Source organism: Barbus barbus, assembly GCF_936440315.1.
Source record: "Barbus barbus genome assembly, chromosome: 1".
Classification (NCBI taxonomy): Eukaryota; Metazoa; Chordata; class Actinopteri; order Cypriniformes; family Cyprinidae; genus Barbus; species Barbus barbus.
In genome coordinates, this window is record NC_136729.1 from 15,395,576 (window position 1) to 15,417,908 (window position 22,333).

The window sequence follows — 22,333 nt, forward strand, 5'->3', positions numbered from 1 at the left end:
GAAACTGCAAATACATGTTAGGGATAATGCCACAAACGCAGGTATCCACATTCTGCATGTGAAAATCTCAACAAATAATTTATCCGAACAATCATTCCAACACCAAGGAAGTTTAATTTAATTTGTGGAACATCCCAAGAGGAAGGATTTTATTTAGAGTTTTGATAGGTGAGTGATAATTTACCTTTGGTCTTTGTAGTTGTGGGAAATCATGCTCTTTCTATATGACTTCATTTGGACACATTTTTGTGTGCAAATTCAATAAACTTCATTTACTTTTTCTCCATCACCATAGTGGCTGTGTGACTGCTCTTAACAAAAGATCTTCAACATGTCAGAACCAGGTACTGAAGTTTTATTAGTTTGAATAGTATAATAGTAATAATTTAAATTGCCTTTAATTATTCAGTTAAGTCACAGGTTTACTATGCCATTTTTTTTCTATAGCAGGTGATACACACCCTAATACTTAGTGATTTATCTAGTATACCAATTTATCTTGTTCGAATGCCCAAGATCATTTGTTTAATGTAAAAATTCAGATCAAGAAGATGGAGGAATGGAATGCACAATGACGTTTGGCCACATTCTATAGATATGGTATCAGTATGTTTTTTGTTTGTCAACTGTCTCTTAAGCTTTCGTTTTTCTTGTTTTCTTTGCTGTTTAAATGCATCACTGAATAGGTATAATGTCACCTTTTAACCAACAAGTTCCACATTGATCAGAAAAGCCACTGATCCTAAAAGTAGACCATATGACAGCTTTGTCGGATGAATAGACAAAATTAAAATGGTTATTCACTGAAAATCTCACCTCCCACTTTGGCACTCAAATCTCTTTCACATTTGTGAAGATTGTAAAGATGGATGTCTGTGATCTGAAACCCTGAGATGTCTGGTCATTCAATGATTCAGACCACAAGAAAACTGATACTAGAGTGAGACAGTTTTATTGAATATTGTCTAAAACAGGGCTGTCCAAACTCGGTCCTGGAGGGCCGGTGTCCTGCAGAGTTTAGCTCCAACCCCAATTAAACACACCTGAAGCAGCTAATCAAGCTCTTACTAGGCATACTAGAAACTTCCATGCAGGTGTGTTGAGGCAAGTTAGAGCTAAACTCTGCAGGACACCGGCCCTCCAGGACCGAGTTTGGACAGCCCTGGTCTAAAACTAGACTGTCCACCAAAACCAACTAAAAAACAACATCCAAATCTCATGCCTCAACCAGAAGGCATGTATAAACGCTGTTTTCCAAGCACATATCTGGATTTATTTAAAATAAACTTGGCGTACATATGTGCGCTCCGTTCGGATGCTCTTGACTGTGCGTACGCACTTTTTTCCTGGAGTAATGAAGTAAACAATGATTTTACACTGTTTTCATTTCGATATACACATTTACATTAAATATTCCACTCTCATCAATGGAGATAAGCACTGAAATGACAAAGTCATTACACAGAAGTTAAACCAAAATTATATGAATTTAGACATATTTGTTGATGCACTTTGTAGCAAATTAGCTCAAATGAGATGAACATAATTCATTATAACGGTTTGTTATCAATTATATATTTATCTTCAGGAATTAATATTCTAAATAAAGGAAATGTCTCTATGCATGTGTGTTATGTGTGTTGTAATCGTGGAGGTAGTCCACTGGTCAGCTAGGCCGTTAGTGTCTGGTATCGAGGATTATTTAGTTCTCTGGAATGTGTTTGAAGTCTGATGGAGAGAAAAGATAGTCAATCAATGATAGACAGTGTGGGGGGGGGGGGGGGGGGGCAACCATTGGCAGTTTAGCACCCATATAAAGGTCGAATGTGGGGCCAGGGCTGTGAATTATATGCAAATGTCAAAAGGCTAAAAGGGGTCTCCTAAGATTTAAAGTCCCAATGACCATCAAGGATCATAAGCAGATGCTACAGATTAATCACTTTTCCTGTGGCATGCAATGTTATAATGACAGCTATGAGTGCTATAATAAATCATATATTTAAACTAAACTGCGGATCTCATGTTATAAGAATTTTTTTATCAAGAACAATGATCAATGATGCACACTTCTATATTATGGCGGACACTGCTGGATTCGGTGGTCCAACGGTCCATTGCCCGGTTTGAATAATAGCTACTGTACAACCGCAGCTGCATAGAGGTGTTGATGCCGTGTGAAGGCATCTCCACAACATTATGAAAAATACCACTGTATTTGAAGGATACAACTTGGGGGACGGGACGGGACGAGGGACAGTAAGATTTGCCTGTTTCCTTTTTAAAATACTTTGCCTATTTCCACTAAAATAGCAAAAAAATGTTAACCTTTTCAGCAAAACTACATAACTTTGATTTGATTTGAGTTGTTTAAAACAACTGAAATACTATTTCAGTGGAAAGAATGAGGTCAAGTATATTCTAAAATAGGCTATTTATCTGAGAACTAAACAGATATATTTTTAGGAATATTTTGATATATTCTAAAATATTCTGGATGATTTTGGCAATAAAAATTAATGTGGCACAAATAGCATTTAGTCCATATCTCATATTTCCTTAACGTCTTGTACCTTTGACAGTGTTAAACATGGTGTCACATGGATGGAAATATGCATGGAAATGATATGCAGATGAGGTTATGCATTGTAAAACTAGGCGTTGTAAGCTCCATATATGGTGATTTCTGGGAGGAGATGGGGTGGAGATGCACGTTGCACAATCTTCCCCTGACTGGGATTTATAAAGGGATTTTTGCACATGTTCTGGCGCACGCATGCTTTTATAAATCTGAAAACTTTTGTGCGTACACAAAATCTTGCTTTTGTGCGTACGTACACTTGATAAAATCTACAGACAGTTTTATACATGAGGCCCCTGCACCGGCTCCTCCAGCCACAAAAGTTCAGCCAGTCTTGAATCCATCTGATCCAAGTAATCCAGCACCTGGCCAGGTCCAGTCACATGCAAGTAAAAATAAAAAAAAAAATAACAATAATAAAAAAAAGAATGACATATTAAGATGTTCAGATGTTCAACTAAAACAGGCCTTTTTTCATATACAACAAAATTTAACATTTTCAAATTTGCTTTGTTGTCTCTTTGTTGTCAGCTAATTTAATGATCTAGGAACACAAGAGAACATAATAAGGACACAAATCAACATTTAATTTTAATTATTGTCTTAAACTAGGTCATCCCTTCCAAATAAACCTTTCAAATCCCATGCCTCAGTCAGAAGTCATAGAACTTCAGTCAATGAATCAACCACCTCCAGTTCAGCCAGTATTGAGTCTGATCCAAGCAATCCAGCACCTCACCAGGCTCAGCCATATGCAGGTAAGTATAGAGTGTTAAATAATATTTAGATATGCAAATGTTACTTATTTTATAGGAAATTAGGCTTAAAAACATACAATTAAATCAGTTTTGAACAAGATAAACAGCTCCACATGCACTTCTCAAAATATTTTCCTATGTACTTTGTTGAACAGTGTGTATGTATTTAATGAACATTAAAGGGGTGGTTGACTTCTTTTTTTTTTTTTTACTAGGCTTGATTGTGTTTATGGGGTGCCGTCTAATATGTGTTAATGTTTCGTAAAAAAAAAAAAAAAAAACACATTATTTTTCACATAATTTACCTTTATTCTGCACTGCTCTGTCCCTTCTCTTATGAACACTTCCTGGTTTTATGAAGCCCCTCCCTCAGAAATACATAATGGGCTCAGATTGGTTACAACTCTTCCTCTTCTCTAAAGCAGTGCAACATGGCCCCGCTCCCTTTGTTGCATATTCCCGGGGCTGGGGTTTATGTAAATTTCATGGTTTGTGATGTCATCAACCCGGGAAGTAGCTCCTTGTAGTCACTATGAGCCGTTTTTGTAGGCATTAAACTGCCATTATTTTAAAAGACAATAGGCCCTATTTAACGATCTAAGCGCATGGTCTAAAGCACACAGCACAGGTGCACTTAGGGCATGTTCAAATCTACTTTTGGTAGTTTAATGACGGGAAAAATGGTCTTCGCACCCGGCGCATGGTCTAAAAAGGTTGTCCCTGTTCTCTTAGTGAGTAATGGGTGTGTTTTGGGCATAACGTGCAATAAACCAATCAGAGTCTCATCTCCCATTCCCTTTAAGAGCCAGTTGTGCGTTATAAATTGTAATAAATCTGAAATATATGGTGGTGCAAGACCATTTAAAGATTTAAAAACAAACAACAAAATCAATCCTATAACGGACTGGCAGCCAATGTAGAGAAGAAAGAATAGGGGTAATATGGTCCCGTTTCCGAGAGCCTTTAAAAAAAGAATTCAGGAAACTGCTATACATTTCTATTCAGTGCTCTGAAGCACCTGTCACTCCAAGGTGCCTTAAATAACTTAGCTTGTCTGTCTATTCATTGCAAACATTTTGGCATACTTTATTTTCTTGTTTATAAATTGATGAGAATTTTCCACCCTCAGATTGAGGTACAGGCTCCACCTGGAGTAACCATTGGCTATGTGAAACAGGAGTGGTCCTGCTTTTTACTTAAATTCTCTATTCTGGGCCCCAACAATGAGGTACTACTGAAGATCCAGGGACCCTTCCTTCCATGCAAATGCTGTGGTGATGTTAACTTTGAGGTAACGGTTATTTTTAGGCAAGATTAGAGAAATAATGATATAATTTTTTTTAGACTTAAATGTTAAGGTGTTTTGCGTTTGGTGTTAGGATTACACACATCTTTTGCACTACTAAGAAGGTTTGTCTTTAGGTAAAAGTGAAGTGAGAAGTGAACACACACACACCGTGAACACACACCCGGAGCAGTGGGCAGCCATTTATGCTGCGGCGCCCGGGGAGCAGTTGGGGGTTCGGTGCCTTGCTCAAGGGCACCTCAGTCGTGGTATTGAGGGTGGAGAGAGCGCTGGACATTCACTCCCCCCACCTACAATCCCTGCTGGCCCGAGACTCGAACCCGCAACCTTTGGATTACAAGTCCGACACTCTAACCATTAGGCCACGACTTCCCCCGAACAGGATGATTGGTAAACAGTCTATCGGTCAAATCACAAAACAGCGGAGTGGTTTCATTAAGAAATGCATCAGTGATGCCACCAACTTTTGTATCCGGTTCCCGATGGACATGGATGTTAAAATGAAGGCTGTACTTTTGGGTGCTTGCCTCCTTATTGTGAGTATTAAGCAAATGATTTTGGCGATTCACAGGACAGAACTATTGTATACTAGGAAAGTTCATTAAAATCTGATATTTTTAACTGTTTTGGAAATTAATTAGACTTGGTACTGAGTACTATGAAATTACATCAATTAATAAAATAAATCAACAGAATGCAGTTTTGTTCAAATATGTAGTAGTGATTCTTGTTTGGACTGATCTCTCTTCATTTTCCTTTTCTTTCACAGGACATCCTGTTCTTTGAAAAAGGTGGAAATGTATTTCTGAAACTAAAGGGATTTTGAAATGCCTTCCTTTTTAAATTTTTTTATATGGGTATAAATTTAATAATATCCCACCATTTTCCACCCTGTCCCTGGCTCTCCAACTGAAAAGCTCAGTTTTACAGTTACTTGCCTTTTTTGATTAATACAAAAATATGTATATGTGCTTTATTGCATTAGTGGAAAGAGATATAGGATTATTAGAGGAAAAAACGCAACAAGATATGTTATGTATAACTATATTATATACTGTATATGAAGCTTGTGTCTGTATAACCTGAATAACGTTTGTCTGAATCTTGTTAGCAAAAGCTAAATATCAGATTACTCAATTGTCAAAATAATCAGTTGATTACTTGATTACAAAAATAATTGTAGTTATGGCTCTAGATTAGTTAAAAATATTTTAATATAACATTTTTAAAATATAACTACATTGTTTTGCGGAGCTCAGCATTTTGCTTTTTGTGATTTAAAAGACGATTATTTTGTCATTGAAAATTTCTTTAAAATAGTACTTAAATTTTGTCTCATCTCGTGAGTGTCAAACCCTTATCTGTGTGTGATTTTAGCTCATAACTTTCCAAATGTATGATGAAGCTTTTATTCTTCAGGTTAATCATATATTCATGTAAATAAAATCACTTTGAATAAGGAAATTGATAACTTTGCCATGGTATCCTTTCGAATGTTAAAGTTGCCACAGTCACTGCATGCTTTGCATGTGCTGCACATTATTTGTACCATTTTGTTTTATTCATTTATTTATTAGAATTTGAAAGATAATAATGATATTGTGATCTCTGATTTTAGTACTTGAAAAAAAATAAAAATAATAATAATAATCCTTAGAAGGACAAGAGGCCCCTGCGCCTTAGTGGCTTGGGCCCTAATAATAATTGCAGTAAGTTCAGACAGCCGAAACCTAAATATTTGGTATCTTTGGTGCCATCTGGTGACATATGGTATAAAAATATCAAACATTTCACTGCCACTATTTGGCTGTATTGTACAGTTTCTGGGCATCCTAAACAGCATTTCCACTCGAGGCCCCGTGATATGTAGAAATCGCGATCGTGTTCCGGGGGGTCGGGGTTAGAGGGCTGCATTGGGTTTGGGCTCCCGCGCGGGACCCAACGCAGATCTCGCGGGAGCGGACGGTTTTACCTTTGCTGCGGGCGGGAGTGGGCGGTCAGAAAATTTCGCGGGAGATCCGTGGGGAACGGTAGGTTTGGCGTGTATAGAAGTGGAGTCCACACTTTAAGTTGAGAATAAAATTAAAGCGACTGTTCACTTGACAAAAGCAAAGCCAGGCAAGTCAGACATCTGGAAACAATTCTCAATTGTCACTGAAAAAAATGGGAAAGAGTAAAACTTCGTAAGTTGCGATAAATGAGCAAAAATGTTTGTTTACAACGGACATAAATCTGGCACCTCTACCCCGAGGCGACATACCTATTTTCTAAGTTCTGTGTGTTTATTTAATAAGTTAAAGTTATTAGATATTGTGCTGTGGCTTATTTACTTAAACCTGTTTGTTAACAGTTAAACTGTTTGTTTAGTATCATGCAGTACGTTTAAAACTGAACACAGCCATATCACCCTACAGCCCAAGACTGGTTGCCCACTGAAGCTAAGCAGGGTTGAGCCTGGTCAGTACCTGGATGGGATACCTCCTGGAAAAACTAGGTTGCTGTTGGAAGAGGTGTTAGTGAGGCCAGCAGGGGGTGCTCACCCTGTGGTCTGTGTGGGTCCTAACACCCCAGTATAGTGACGGGGACACTATACTGTAAAAAGCACCGTCTTTCAGATGAGATGTTAAACCGAGGTCCTGGCTCTCAGTGGTCACTAAAAATCCCATGGCACTTCTCGTAAAGAGTAGGGGTGTAACCCCGGTGTCCTGGCCAAATTCCCTTCACTGGCCCTTATCAATCATGGCCTCCTAGTAATCCCCATCCTCTATCACTCTCTCCTCTCCACCTGTAACTGGTGTGTGGTGAGCGCACTGGCGCCGTTGTACTGTGGCTGCCGTAGCATCATCCAAGTGGATGCTGCACACTGGTGGTGGTTGAGGAGAAACCCCCACATGATCGTAAAGCGCTTTGGGTGTATGGCAATACACAATAAAAGCGCTATATAAATCCATCATTCATTCATTCAACTGAGGTGCAGTAGTTCCACAGTCACCCGGAAAAAATACCTCTTGAACACATGGAATTAAACCAGTTAACTTGAGGGTATGAAATGGCTGTGAGAAGCCAAGAAAATTAATTGCCATATATATACAGTGCCCTCCAAAATATTGGAACAGTAAAGACAAAATTGCTCTGTTGGCTTTGGAGTCAAGACATTTACAAATATGATTAAAAGATGAATATGAGACAAAACTACAGAATGTCACATTTTATTATTAGCCGTTTCAACACATACATGTTTTACCAGCTAAGAAGTTCAGCACTTTTAGAGTTTCATCCCCCCTAAACTTTTTCCAAATTATAGGCAGTTTCGTAACATTTTATGTTGATTGAAAATTCTCCAATCCCAAACACTTTTTCACACAGGGCCATGTGGGTTTGGATTTTGTTTTCCCTTCATAAAAAAACCCTTCATTTAAAAACTTCATGTTGTGTTTACTTGTGTTATCTTTGATTAATATTTAAATTTGTTTGATGATCTGAAACATTAAAGTGTGACAAACATGCAAAAAAATAAAAAATCAGTAAGGGGGCCAACACTTTTTCACACCACTGTATACACACACACACACACACACACACACAGTCATGGCCAAAAATATTGGCACCCTTGGTAAATATGATCAAAGAAGGCTGTGAAAATTAATCTGCATTGTTAATCCTTTTGATCTTTTATTTGAAAAATTCACAAAAATCTAACCTTTCATTGGATAATAAGAATTTAAAATGGGGGGAAATACCATTATGAAATAAATGTTTTCCTCAAATGCACGTTGGACACAATTATTGGCACCCCTAGAAATTCTTATGAGTAAAATATCTCTGAAGTATATTCCCATTCATATTCACAATTTTGAGCACTCCAGGGTGATTATGAACATGAAATTATCCAGCCATGGCTTCCTGTTTCACAGAAATGTAAATAGGAGGGAAAACAAAGCCCAAATTCCCTTAATCATCCATCACAATGAGAAAAAACAAAGAATATATTTCTGATGTGCAGCAAAAAATAATTGAGCTTCACAAATTAGTGAAGTGGCTTTAAGAAAAGAGCTAGAGCAGTGAAAATTCCCATTTCCACCATCAGGGCAATAATTAAGAATTTCCAATCAACATAAAATGTTACGAAACTACCTATAATTTGGAAAAAGCTGAGAAAGGCTTGACCTCCGGTGAGTGGGGCAGGCATTGTTATATCCATAAGACTAAATGAGACTGAGCCAAGAGAAGCTTTTTTGAAATAGCACACATAGTCTTAGAGTAGGTATTCAATAACTGAATTTAATATCTGCATGTAGTGTACTCAAAGCAGCATTTAATGAAGGTGTTTATGGTCAGCGGGTATTTGCTTATCTACGCATGTTCGCTTCTGAAATTGGGTTTGAGACATTCCCAAACTCATCAGAGCAAAACAGAGCAAAAATGTCTACTTCAGAAGAATTGTAAGAACTAAATACATGCATCTTCTTGGAATATCAAATAGAATATCAAACTCTTCATTTCTTAGGGCTTTTTATTGCAGGAAATGAAATGACAGATTTTAATGCCTGGTTGGTTTTATTACTGAACTTTCAGCAGGTTAGGAGGGTGTGTTATTGAAGCATGGGGAAAATTACTTCAGATATGTTCAACCTGCAAAAGCTGTGCTCAATTATGGCTGGGACTTGCTGCTTCTGTTAAGCATGGTATTGTCACATCTGAACAGCAACTAGGCCTATATGAAGTTTAGATAGCCTAATGTTGTCCAATTTAGTGCTTAAAAAAAATCCCAAATTATTTTTAATACTGTGCTGCTGCTTCTTTTCAGATTGTAGTCTTAAATGCAAAGTAATTGTGATTTATTATACAGATTAAATATTTCCTGAAATAAAGCATCAGAAATATAAAGGACAGTAAAATGCTTTGTGTCTGCTGGTCGAGATACAGCCTGCACTGTAAAAAATAAATGTATTTTTACGGAGAAAAAACTGTAGAATTGAACAGTAATATCACATTTTAATAAGAACTGGGTAATTCCATAAAAATGCATACATTGACACCAAATGTACATTTTACCTGTTGTTCAACAGGTTATATGTGTTACTGAAAAAAAAAAAAAAAAATTCCTTTAATTAAAAGTAATTATGTATTATTAACCTTACATGTCCTTAAAAAAAAGTTAATATATAATGTTTTTTTAGAGTTGGGAAAAATTTATTTTTACAGAAAAAAACAGTAGAATTTTACAATCATATCACATTTTGATCAGAACTGTGAATTTCCATAAAAACGCATACATTGACACCAAATGTAGCCTACATTTTGTCAGCTATTTAACTGATTATAATATGTATGTATAATATTAATACTGGAAAACGCGTAATTTGCGGTGGCACGGGTGAGACGTCCCCACTAATCGTAAGGAGCGATTTTGTCCCCACCACCTTTTGAAACACCTCGCTGCACGAATGTACCCAATAACGATTTTAGGTAGCAGAGCAGAGCATTCATATCATTCGTTAAATAAGCGATCAGGCGCTGGAATGTGTTGTTTCTGAAAACATACTGAGTGCTCGTTTCCGCCGTTATCAGTGGCTGAAGGCAACAGTCAGTGTTCCCTTGTGCTCGTGTAGTCATCACAGTTCTCGCAGAGGAGCGCTTCAATCAGTCTATTTATTAACAAGTATTATTAATCAATCTATTGCAGAGACCCTGAATTTGTTGTGGTGAAATCACAAAATAAAATGCACACAAACATATTCGTATTCTTGATATACAATCATGGATTAACATCTTTGGTTTTTATGATGCTAAAAAAAAACATGTTTACAAGGTCGGATTCGAACCAAGAACCTCTAGTTTCTTCGAGAGGGATTCAGCCTATGAGAACGCAGCAGTTGAGGTAATGATAAAAAAAATTGATCTATCAATAAAATAAAATCGATGTACAATTGAAATCGATTTCTGTACATCATGTTATTTTTTTCTGCAATCGTTATTGCTCATATTTCATATTTCACAACTTGTTGGCAGAGGTCATTTACATTAGCTCCACCCACCAATGTCTGGTTGGCGTAGACAACACTACAAAAACACAATAATGCATTAAGTTTATAAGATTGGTGTTATTTACAACAGAAACTTTATTGCATTACATAGAGGGGAACTAATTAATATTGATTGTCTGTAATGAATTCATTTTTGTGAGTGTGACATTTGTGAGATACACTATAACTAACAGCCTTTATACATGGCAGATTAAAAACAAATTGTCATCGTTTAATGTAAAATTACAGCTGTAAGCCATAATCATGATACCATATGCATGTTCTATTTCAAATCATTGCAACTAATTTTTACAAGTGAAACATTTAAAGTTAGGGGGGAATTTTTAAAATAAAGTGCTGTACATGTAATTCAAAATTATGGTCCATTTCAGTTCATTTCTTAAAATATTGGCAGACACAAGTTATTTCAATTTACAGTTGTCAGTTTACAGATAAAACATGCTTTCTTGAGTAATGGGTTTACATGTTATGCATATCTAGTCAAAATTGGTTTAGTTAAGTAACTGTTTAACCATGTTTTTTACATCTACAGTTAAAACATGTTTTATTAAATAAGGGTTCAAACATGTTATTACAATTTTCAGTCAAAGAATGATATTTTATTTAATGGTCTATGCATGTTTCTTAATTACACAGACAAAACATGTCATTTCAGATTACACTTTAAACATTTTATTGTATTGTATGGTCAGTGTACCATTTCTCATGTTGCTGTGTAAACGTTACTTCAGTTCATGGTGCATCACCGTTATTCACATTAATGGCAAACGTTTGGCACCCTGTGCTGCCATGCATTGCACTTTTTTTTTACAGTGTGTGTAAAAGTGCTCAGAGACATTTAGCCAATTTCTTGTTATTACGGCAATGGTTTCTTTGGGGAAACCAATGCATTTTGTGAATGCAGCACTTGTGAAAGGTAAAGCTTTCTATATTTCTACCAATGTCATTTTTATTATACCTACATCATTTAATCATGTTTGGCTCCTATGCCACAGACTGGTTTGAAAAGAAAACCAGAAAGAAAGAAAGCTGGTGCTTTCAAATCTAAAACAGGAATTTAATAGGCTGAAGAATGTCAGAGAGCTGAGCCAAGACTCAGTTGGCCCCAATACAGAAGGAAAAACTCTGGAATCACCTTTAACTGAATTACCAATATATAGAAAAACGATATATATATATATATATATATATATATATATATATATATATATATATATATATATATATATATATATATATATCAATTTTATGTTTAATAAGTGGTAATAGTATTTCTAAAACCAGGTAAACCATGCAAATATGTGTTTACCTCACCTTCAAACTGTGACCAGCAAATAATACAATTGTACCAAAGAGACTAAATCCTCAGTGCCTTTGTTCCATAAGATTACAAAGTCAAAGCCAAGAGTCAGAAGTCACAGCCTTTACATTTATGGACTTTTCCCTGCTAATAAAAGATTCACTGTAAGCATTTCCATCATTGGGCTATAGAGCATCCTGCAAAGGAAAGCAATCACCTACAATGTTCCTCAGCATTTGATGCTAATAAAACTCTAATTTCTCTGAAGTTCTCTTATTTTTTAGTGTTTTTTTTTGTGTGTGTGTGTGGTACTTGGCCAGTATTCAGTGGAAAAATGAACATCATATAATCGCACTGGCCTGTTATTATGAACTAAGGTCAGTTTTAATGAAATCTAAATATTACAAAAACATGGTATAATTTATGGGATTAAAGGCTTGAGAGAGAAGATAAGTGTTATCCAGAGTCAAAATCAATGGAATGCTTAAACTGTTCATTTGAGCATCTTAACAAATCATAATAAATGTGTCATTGTTATTTGCATGACACCAAAATGTTATCTTACACCAAATCATGAAAAAATAAGAAGATAAATCACACACACACACACACACACACACACACACACACACACACACAAAATATAGACAGTAGGATTGAAATGGTTTGGTTTGATGTTTCAAATATGTCATTATTTTCTAGTCTGTTTATTGGGGCAGAAATGTCAGATTTCACTCTTAGTCACTATTAGATTCACATAGACATTTTGAATGTTCATTTATACTATCCACCGTTGTCCAACACATGCCCTGGTCTTTGTTCTGAAGACTTGCAATGAATTCAGCATCTTCTCTGAGAATAATTTCAGTTTGTGGTTTGTAAATTTAGTATTGCAGTATATGAAGGATTTCATATAGGCTATAATGCTGATTAGCTAGCTATAGATGTCCATTTGTTTTATGACTTCTTTTTTGGAGACTTTATTATACATTTATTTTTCCTTTAAAAAAAATCATATTTATGGCTATTCTGTCAGTTCAATACAAGCACATCATACATAACTGGCTGAGATTACATAAAAAAGTCACACCCAAGGCAGGTTTTATGTCTTTATAATTAAAAAATAATTTTCAATACTGTCCACATGGTGGAGCTATTTTGTTAGTGAACATTTAGATCACAACCCTATTCAAAATCATACATTAATCATACAGTAATTTGTTCAAGATCTGTCATTATTGTTAGGACTGACCAATTAGTTGTCAAGAAATGTTCACATCAAAGCCAAAATGGCAAGATTGTGTCAGATGCCTTTTTTTTCTTACAGAAATTCTTTTTTAAATAAAATGAGTGAGGTGAATCCTTGTGATGTCTTGTGTCTTGCAGATAGTGACATCTGAGACAAATTATACTCACTGTCAAGGAGTTAATATGTTTATATGCATGTGGTACTACATCTGCGTTTGTGCAACAACAGGGGTGATATTTGTTTTTTCAAGAGTTGGAAATTAGATTCCCTTCTTTGTTGCAAGCTCAAAGTCTCAACACACTGGAATGAGGTAATTTTATATCTCAGCTGGGGGTACACTTTCCTTCTGGACTGTAACATGAAGTGGACCATTATCTCTCACTCTCTTTCTGAATAAGATTTTGTCCTTCCTTGTGTACATTTATCACAACAACCCATAAGACAAAACTCTTAAGCCATTAATGGTTTTTACACAGTATTTTGTTTTACACTTTATAGAGCATACACATTTCTTTGATTTGAAGGGAATCTCTTTTTTAAATAATTTTTATTATTATTATTTTTTTTACATTTGCCATTTAATGTCTATCTGCATGAGTGTTGCTGTGATGGTTTAAATGTTGCTATGGAAAAGAGCACCATGCATTATGACCACACATAGGGGTCTAAATAAGATCTTTCATTCAAATACCTGGAAGGGGACATTGATAATGGCTTTTGTGAGGTACATTAAGTATAGTGAGCAAAGCTAAGAGATTACTTATTTGGCTTGATCATGTGTTTAATATGTGTTGGTCATACATTGTAAAATACTATTATTTATGATGCCAAAATCAACAGCACAAAATGAGGTAGTGATCTATTTATGGGCTGTTCTGAGAACTTCATTAGAGATGGACATAGGCTATGACTAGCAGGAAATGTAGTGTTTTGATGAGGTTTATAATGACAGTAAATGGATAAATCACATTAAATTCTTCATTTATGGGTTTGTTGTCATTAAGTTGTGGCTTCAAATGATGGTAGTTCTAGATCCTCTGCCATCCCATCTCCTCACAGTTTCTGTTGCCATGGTGATGCCTTTGGTTTCTTATGACCACTGCACTTAAATACATTAAACTGAAGCCATTAAACTGTCCGCAAGTACAGGAAAGTCGCAATATATATGCACCTTTGATGAATTCTTTTAATGTTGCTTGATCTATAAATGTGAAAATGTCAATGTAATAAGATGGGTTATACTGTAGTCTAAATAAAACTGGTGGATTTAAACTCACTCTGTTTTTCTTGGATTGCAATAATCCTGTTTCACAGTGTCATGTTGCAGTTATAATTTTTCACAGAAGTTTCCCTCAAACGTCTCAAGAGCAGGAGTTTTCAAATGCTGTACAAATATATATTAATTCAATATTTTTTTTTCTTCAGATGTATGTTTTACATTAGACTAGTAGGTTGAAAAGATCAGTTTCATATAAGGTACATATTTTTAATCTACAAGAATCTAAACAATGAATGATAGATGACTGATAAATATCATAACATACTCTTATCATGTTTTTTGTAAATTGTCCAGCGGAGAAAAACTAAAAACAAATATTTTCTTAATTATTATTTATATTTATTTTTTATGGAATTTTAATATGAAACAGAGGAACCAAACCAAAGCTCAGAGACTGATAAATATCCTCTCTATAGTGTCATTATTTACATCTGTATGAGTCATGACTCCATTTAAAAGTATTTGTTCTTTGTTCCTTATGGCCATTTCTTCTTTGCTCTCTTTACATCATGCTTTTCACTTTAACTTACTGCTGTTAACAACTGTGGTTTTCCTTGCTCTTCTGTGGCAGGATGTTTCTTTTCTGCTGTTCACTTTTACATCTTAAGTCATCATTATGATCCATTAGAAGTGTCATGGGAAGCATAGAATAACAGGGGAGTGGCTCAATATTTTCCTCTATGGGATTCCATTCTATTACATGGCTAGAATTTAACTGAGGTCATATGCAATGCAAACAGTCATTTAACTTTTCATAGTATTTTATATTTTTTGTAATAGATTAACCATTTACCCGGTTCAGGCATATCATATCACTCATCACTCGTGAGTTATCATTAAAATAATTCCTATTTTCTTGAGAGCAAGTAGGCCAGGCACTTTCTAATGCACAAAGACTGATTATAGTAGTTACACTCTGCATTTGATGAGGGTCAGAGGTAATCAGGAGTGTGTCCAAAGCATTTCTGTTTGAGCTCATGTGAAGAGCCTTTCAGAGGTGCATTATCACAGAAGATGGGATTCAAGCTGTGGAATGCATGACAAGACATTATTCACAATATTAAGCTGTTGTGGTCTTGTGTACAAGAAATAGTGTTTTACTGTTGAGAGCAAGTGCATAGTGAGGTTTACTTTGGAGATGAGATTTCTACACGATTTGAGGACTAGATGGAGGAACAAGCATGCAGCAATATGATCCAAATATATTGCATATATGACAGGAATTGACTGAGGATGCAAGTAATTCATTTGTGAGAACTGTAAAGAGGTTTGTGCCATATCTTTTTATTGACGTTTCTGTGAAATCAAAGTAGGTTATTTTGCTTTTCTTATCTGGATACAGAATGAATGAATATATGAATGAGTTTAAAAGACTTTGTCTCGGCTTTGTCCTGTTTTTGGCTTATAATGTAACAAGTAAACTTTGTAATCAGCTATTTTAGGTCATTCAGCCTGTGTCTAGACATTTGTAGTCTCATTTGTGGAATGACAGCATCTGTTGGCACCCATTCACTGCAGAGGATTCACTGATGAGTCAGTACATTTCTGGGTGAACTGTTCATTTAAATTGTGCCTTCTATATGTTCTGGAACCGCCTTGCACTTCATCTTCACTTCAGAAACTAATTTTGCAAATTGTACTATATATAAAAAGTGCAAACTTAAACAACCATGCCATGTGAAGCATTCCCAACCTAGACTTAGTATTAAATAAATCATAACTGAAAATGTCTTCAACCTGAGGGATTGCATTTCCTTTTTTATTACTTAATAAATGCATTTATAAATATAAATAAATGTCTGTCTTGAGGTTGCATGCTTCACAGGGCACAAAATAGATTCGGCAATGAGAAATTTCCAAGTGCTGATTAATCTACAGATTAGTTTAGTTCATACAGTCTGCATTGATAAATGGCTTCTGCTGAGGCACTCATGCAAAAATCTTAGATTTATTTTCACGAGAGAGATTACAGCACCTTTAGTTGTATTCAGTTTGATTGAGTGATTCAGTTTATACCTTCACAATATAATAGATGCTCACAATAAATTACAGATACCCAACAGCTGCTTCTGATTTATGCTGAAGACAGCATGTTCACCAGGTCACACTAAATTGGCTGCCTTATAGTCCCATTTCTTGTCTTTAATAATGAAGAACATTCTGTCTGGTCAGATGGGCTATATATCTCATTTACTTTTTTGAGTCCAATGTCCAATTATACAAGTAAATTCCAATATCATCATATTTTTGTAATGGCTCTTGGGTAAAACAGAGATCATGAGCTAACATGAATCAGACTGGCAGGACACCATGGACCAGAAACTCATGTTCTAAAAACCAGCAGGGATAATACACACAAAATTGAAAATTCTGTCATCATTTACTCACCCTAATGTCATACTCAGTGTTGTGTTTGGAATATGATAAAATAATTTGAATTTTTGGGTGAACTATCCCTTTAGGCTATTGTTCTTTTTTATTTATTTTTCTTCCCCTGCAACGACATCACCTACTATGCAACACTATTTTCTGTATTCAAATACAGCAAATTTACTTGCTATAAGTCTTAATATCTCTGCCCTACTTTCTGCTTATGATCCCACTTTACTTGGAAAAAAAGTGTGCAGTGCAGTGCCTAAAAGTCTCTGTGTATGAATATCACACAGAAACAACATTTTTTTTTTTTTTACATTCATATGTATGAACATAGTGTCATCAATCTCAAAGGCATACTCTGACACCTATAGACTTCTTTATTGGCAAAAGCAGTCAATATGGCACCTTCAGCTTCATATGAGGACGAAAACCCTTTCGAGACATGCATGCTGTCTGTGAGAGACACAAGCCTGTAATTTTAGAGTGAAGACGACGAGAATGTATAGTCAGCTACATTCCTTACGGTAGGTTCCCGCCGTAGCGCGCGAATTCTCTTCTGATACGGTAAGTGCGTGCAGCTTGTGTTGGTTTTGCGATTGTCACAACTGTAGCACGCGAGTGGCGCACTACATCAAGGTAGAAAACAACAGCTTGTCTACGAGAAAAGGTAAAAATGGATGATTTATCTTTCGTGTGAAATGCTAGCAGCAATTCAACATTTAAAATCAAGCATTATCGCTGTTGCTTTTGTTCAAACAGAGCAAAAGTGTTAATAGGACAATGTTCTTTTTGAAGGAAGGGAGTGTACACAGTTAGTCACCTTCTCTTTGTTTGGTTCGATTAAAGAAACCCTGGAAACAACTTCTACGGTTAATATGCGTACAATTTACAGTATTATTTTACTTAAGCTTTAGACAAAAGAGAACAACTGGCTGCCATGGAAAAGTTAGCGAATAAATCAACTTGTCTTCCAAACTCGACTTGCTCTCTGTCTTAATACACATAGACTGGATTTGGACAGTTTGTCGATCTCTGGCGAACATTTTAATAAAATAAATAGAGACTAGCTAATGAGTAAAATGGGTATGGTTTGAAATAATTTTGCAAGCTAAGCTTACAGTGCAACATGGACAGATGTCTGTTGAGGGCATTTTGAGACGTTTTAAGCATAGACTACCTGTATTTTATTTAAATTCTTTACTAAAATTAGTGCATTTTGTCTGATCTGATCTACATGCCTAAAGTGCTTTTAAAATTCTCGATGTTAACGATAATATGTTTTATTTGTTTACTGTCTTTTAATTGCAGTATTTATATAATTCCAGTCTGGCAACCCTCACAGTGCAGAGCTCTGCATTTTTAGGTATTTTAGGTTAGAGTATGTTTTTGTATGGTCAAATGAAAGTGTTTGTGTCATGACTACAGAATTATTTTCTGATTTGTATTATGGACATGCTATACAGTCAGTATTTCAACATAAACTACTTTTATTCTTTAGGAGTTTGACATGGACAGGTAGTAGCTATATTGAATAACAAAATGTTGTCTGTTAATGTTACCATTGTTTTAAAACTCTTGCTATACTTATAAATGGCTGTTGATGTAGAAGTTTTCATTATGCAGTGGACATTATGCAGTATCATACACTTTTATGATAACACAGAACCGGTGTTAACAGTCTTATCTATTTTTCAGAAGCACAGAATTGTATCTAAAGCACTTAATGCATCAGTGTTAACGAACACTGTTTAGAACAGGGTTTCAGAGGGGAAGCATAACAACTGGCCACAAGATCTCATTTTGCTTGCTTTTAAAGTGGTTTGAAATTGACATTTACGCATTTAGCAGACGCTTTTATCCAAAGCGACTTACATTGCATTCAAGTTACAGTTTTTACATTTTATCAGCTTTTGCTTTCCCTGGGAATCGAACCCATGACCTTGGCGTTGCTAGCGCCATACTCAGGAAAGCCTAGTTATGTCTAGTGAAATAATATCTAGTTATGTTTAATTGGACTTTATTTGATCCAAATTCCATGTACACTGCACTGATACAGTTTAAGCTAATGACACTCTCATCAGACAGGTCTTGGTTTAAAACCAAGTTTGATAGGAACCCCTAGTCACTTTTCAAGAATTTTGTATTTTTTTTTATATCCACATTGCACGTTTTTAGGTGATACCTGTAATGTTACATTTCATTTAATCAAGATTTAAGCAGAGGGGCCGGCCACAAGCTGAGCAAATAAAATGTTCAATTAATCTTTGTTTAAATAACAGAATGTAAATAGGATTTTGAATCTGAAATAGAAGACACCGCTCTTCTCATTTGTAAAGGTCATTTCTTAAATGAATTAATATCTAATACATTTTGCACCACAGTGCCATCCGATGGGTTTCAGCACCTATAGGTACAACTTCAGTTTTTTTTTTTTTTAAATGTCAACGATGCAAAGTCATTGAGAAGAGCAAATAACAAATTTTGCCAATGTTGATTGAAAAAGCCCTAGCTAAGAACCTGAAGGCTTAAAAATAGTTTCTTTTTCTTTTCAATGCTGTAACAGATTTACAGTAGATTCTAAATTAAATGGGCACCTAATGTGATGTTCCTCATTATGGACGTGCATTACAGGAAACGCTCTTAGTTGGGGCAGTCCCCTGTGCTCTGTCTGACTTCTGTAACCTGCTTCACATTACTTAATCATTTTTTCTGTTCCTCAGCTTTCTGTAGATGCATGGTGGAATGCGTATCTGAGATTTTACTGCAAGACACTGGACCATATGTTCAGAGAGTGGGATTTTAAATTCTGTTTCCATCTTAATTGACTAGAAGTAAGTGGTTTACATGTTTTTTTAAATGCAATGTTTATAAAACAATGGCATGTTTATAATCCATAATATTATTAGATTTTTTTTTTTCAGAAAATCTTAGTTTTGTATACTTTTACTATTCAAATTTTTCTAAATCTTTTTTTTTTTTTTCTTTTTTTTGGCCTGTCAGTAACACAGATAACACATGACAGTACGTATGTGTAGTTATGCTATCATCATTCACAGCCTTTTTTTTTTTTTTTTTTATATAATTTTTTTTTTTATTAATTAATTAATTAAATTTTATATACCCTTTTATTTTTCTAAATCTAAGAAAAACACGCAAAAGGTCTAAGGTGAAACAAGCAAAATATGAAGGTGGTACTTCAAGCTTGAATTGTTCTGTTGGAAAATTAATTTTTTATTGAATGACCACAGAGGTCAGGGGCCAGAGTAATTGTTTAAAATTTTTTATTGCATTAATTTCATTATAATTAATTGCAATTCATTAATGCAATAAATTGTCTGCAGCCATCATTTTTCATGGTCACATGAGTCCATACAATCACGACACTTAAGATGAATGAAATGCTTCCTAAAGCCTTTTTAGACGTTGTGCCCTTTTGCTGTAGAAAAGCAATTTTGTGAGGCCTTGGACTGAATCACTGAGGAAGATGCATGCTGTGCTTCATGAAGTGAAACATTAACAGCACTGATTGAGGTAATGGCTCTGTGTTTAGTCAAATTACCGGATCATCAGTAACCCCAGGCCAGAAGGAAACGTTGTTGTTCCCATTCAGTGGTAAATTTGTAGGTATAAGGTTAGGAGTGTGGGGGCTGTGGAATTATTTTACAGTAGAGCGGGTACATTTTTGGTTTCACCTGTAGCATGTCAAGACTGGTGCTGGTGAAGTATATATCTGCTTTTTTGGGTATATTAAACAATATGCATCCAAAGTTACAAATAACAAGTGTCACTTTGTCTTCCTGTTACTGCTAGAATTAGATTTTGAAAAAGTTTAAAGCCAATGGTTTTAGACTTATCATCATCACCTTCAAACCCTCCACCCATCCTAGCCATGGCATTTAGCAGACTAACACTCCCATCTTTCCACATAAAAGTCCTCATCTGTCTCAATCTATAAATTTGCCTCACAGTTTTGTTTAGTCCTTGGACTTGACGTCATCATCATATGACACTGCATTACCTTTTTTATAAGATCATTTGGCATGAAAACACAGAAAATAAGTATAAATAAAAAGAGAAAAGCATCCAAGCTTGCCCAGATAATAAGCATCTTGTGTATTGAACACGTTTTAAGCATATGCATTACATCTGTTTAAATTTGGTTTGTTATGACCAATATTGTAAAGTAATAGAGACACAGATGGCGGGTCGATTAAGGTTAATGATAAATGATGGTTTTATGTGATGCTTGGTTTCTAATGTTTTCATTTATTTGGCCAATGTTTACCCTGATTATTAAATGATTTTACAGTCTTGACAGAAGAATTTGAGAGGTTTTGGAAGTTAACTTCCTGTTTTGCAGATGATTTTGACTTGTGGCAGATGCCGTGTTTTCCTTCAAAGAGCACAGTGAAGTACTTCTCACAGTATCGGCTGATTGCCTGTCACATATTAGGAAGGGCAATTTTTTGATTTACTAAATTCCCCTTCGGATCAATAAAGTATTTATCTTTCTATAAATAGCATATTGACCCTCCACGTGCTCCATTGTCTAAGATATGAAGATTCCTATGGCATGGGAGGCTTCAATCCACTTAACCATGTGAAATGAGATGCAAAGGGTCTTTTGTGAAGCAAAGTGCTGAATGGCTGTAGCCTTTAAATATAAACCAAATAGATTTTTCCCCACACATGGCCATGGAAAGAACATCCTCAACCCTTTAACTGCCCGACACAGATGACTGAACAGCAGCAAAAAGGGCTTTTCAACCTCCAACCTAATTAGCTTTAGGGGTCTTTGTCAGGAACCTCTTTGGCAAAAGCATTTAAATATTTAGCGGTACTAATTTATTTTTATAACCATAGACTGTCTAAATTTTGCAGATTTGTCTAAATGTTCAGGAGTTTTGCAAGTGCATTGAAATGTTATATCTTTCCCCCACAAGAATGTCAGTCATTTAGGAATGATTGCATATGTTATTCTGTATCTTACTGAACTTTATTACAATAAACACACTTGCAGAGAGAGAAGGGAATCAGGCTGAACTGTTTACCCAGAATTAATTATAAACACATTATGATTATGTGCTTGATGGCTGTGTGCAAAATCTTTAGTGTATAGGAAGTGCAAGGAATGGGCATTTACCTACTTTTGGCACTGAAGATTTTAACCCAGACATGTTGAAGGCAGCAGAATGATTTGCTTTCTAGTCACCACTGAATAATTGTTAAATAGGCTATAATTTGATACTGATTTGATGCTGTCAAAGTTTGATTGAGAGGCAGGCTTGAAATTTAATGGTTGAACGGTTTCTTTTGTTAACTTGGTGTTCATGTTCAGAGATGCCTTATTACAGCTAAAGGTATCCAGCTAGTGTAAGCAAACAGCTTAGTTTATTATTGCTCTGAGCCATCGGGGAGGAAGAGTGTGGGAGACAAATTC

At 35.5% G+C, this 22,333-nt stretch overlaps 1 protein-coding gene across 2 annotated transcripts in view; it reads left to right on the forward strand.

The window, feature by feature from the left end:
* Nucleotides 1-17,463: 17,463 nt before the first annotated feature.
* LOC306869018 (tumor protein p53-inducible protein 11-like) overlaps nt 17,464-22,333 on the forward strand; it is a 32,443-nt gene continuing 27,573 nt past the window's right edge. The window contains exons 1-2 of one of the 2 annotated variants that reach the window (XM_079415562.1): nt 17,475-17,560; nt 19,614-19,724. The gene's annotated coding sequence lies outside the window, so the exon portion shown is untranslated. Of the gene's footprint in view, nt 17,561-19,613; nt 19,725-22,333 lie in introns of both variants that reach the window. The other variant, XM_079415563.1, reaches the window with a different exon arrangement.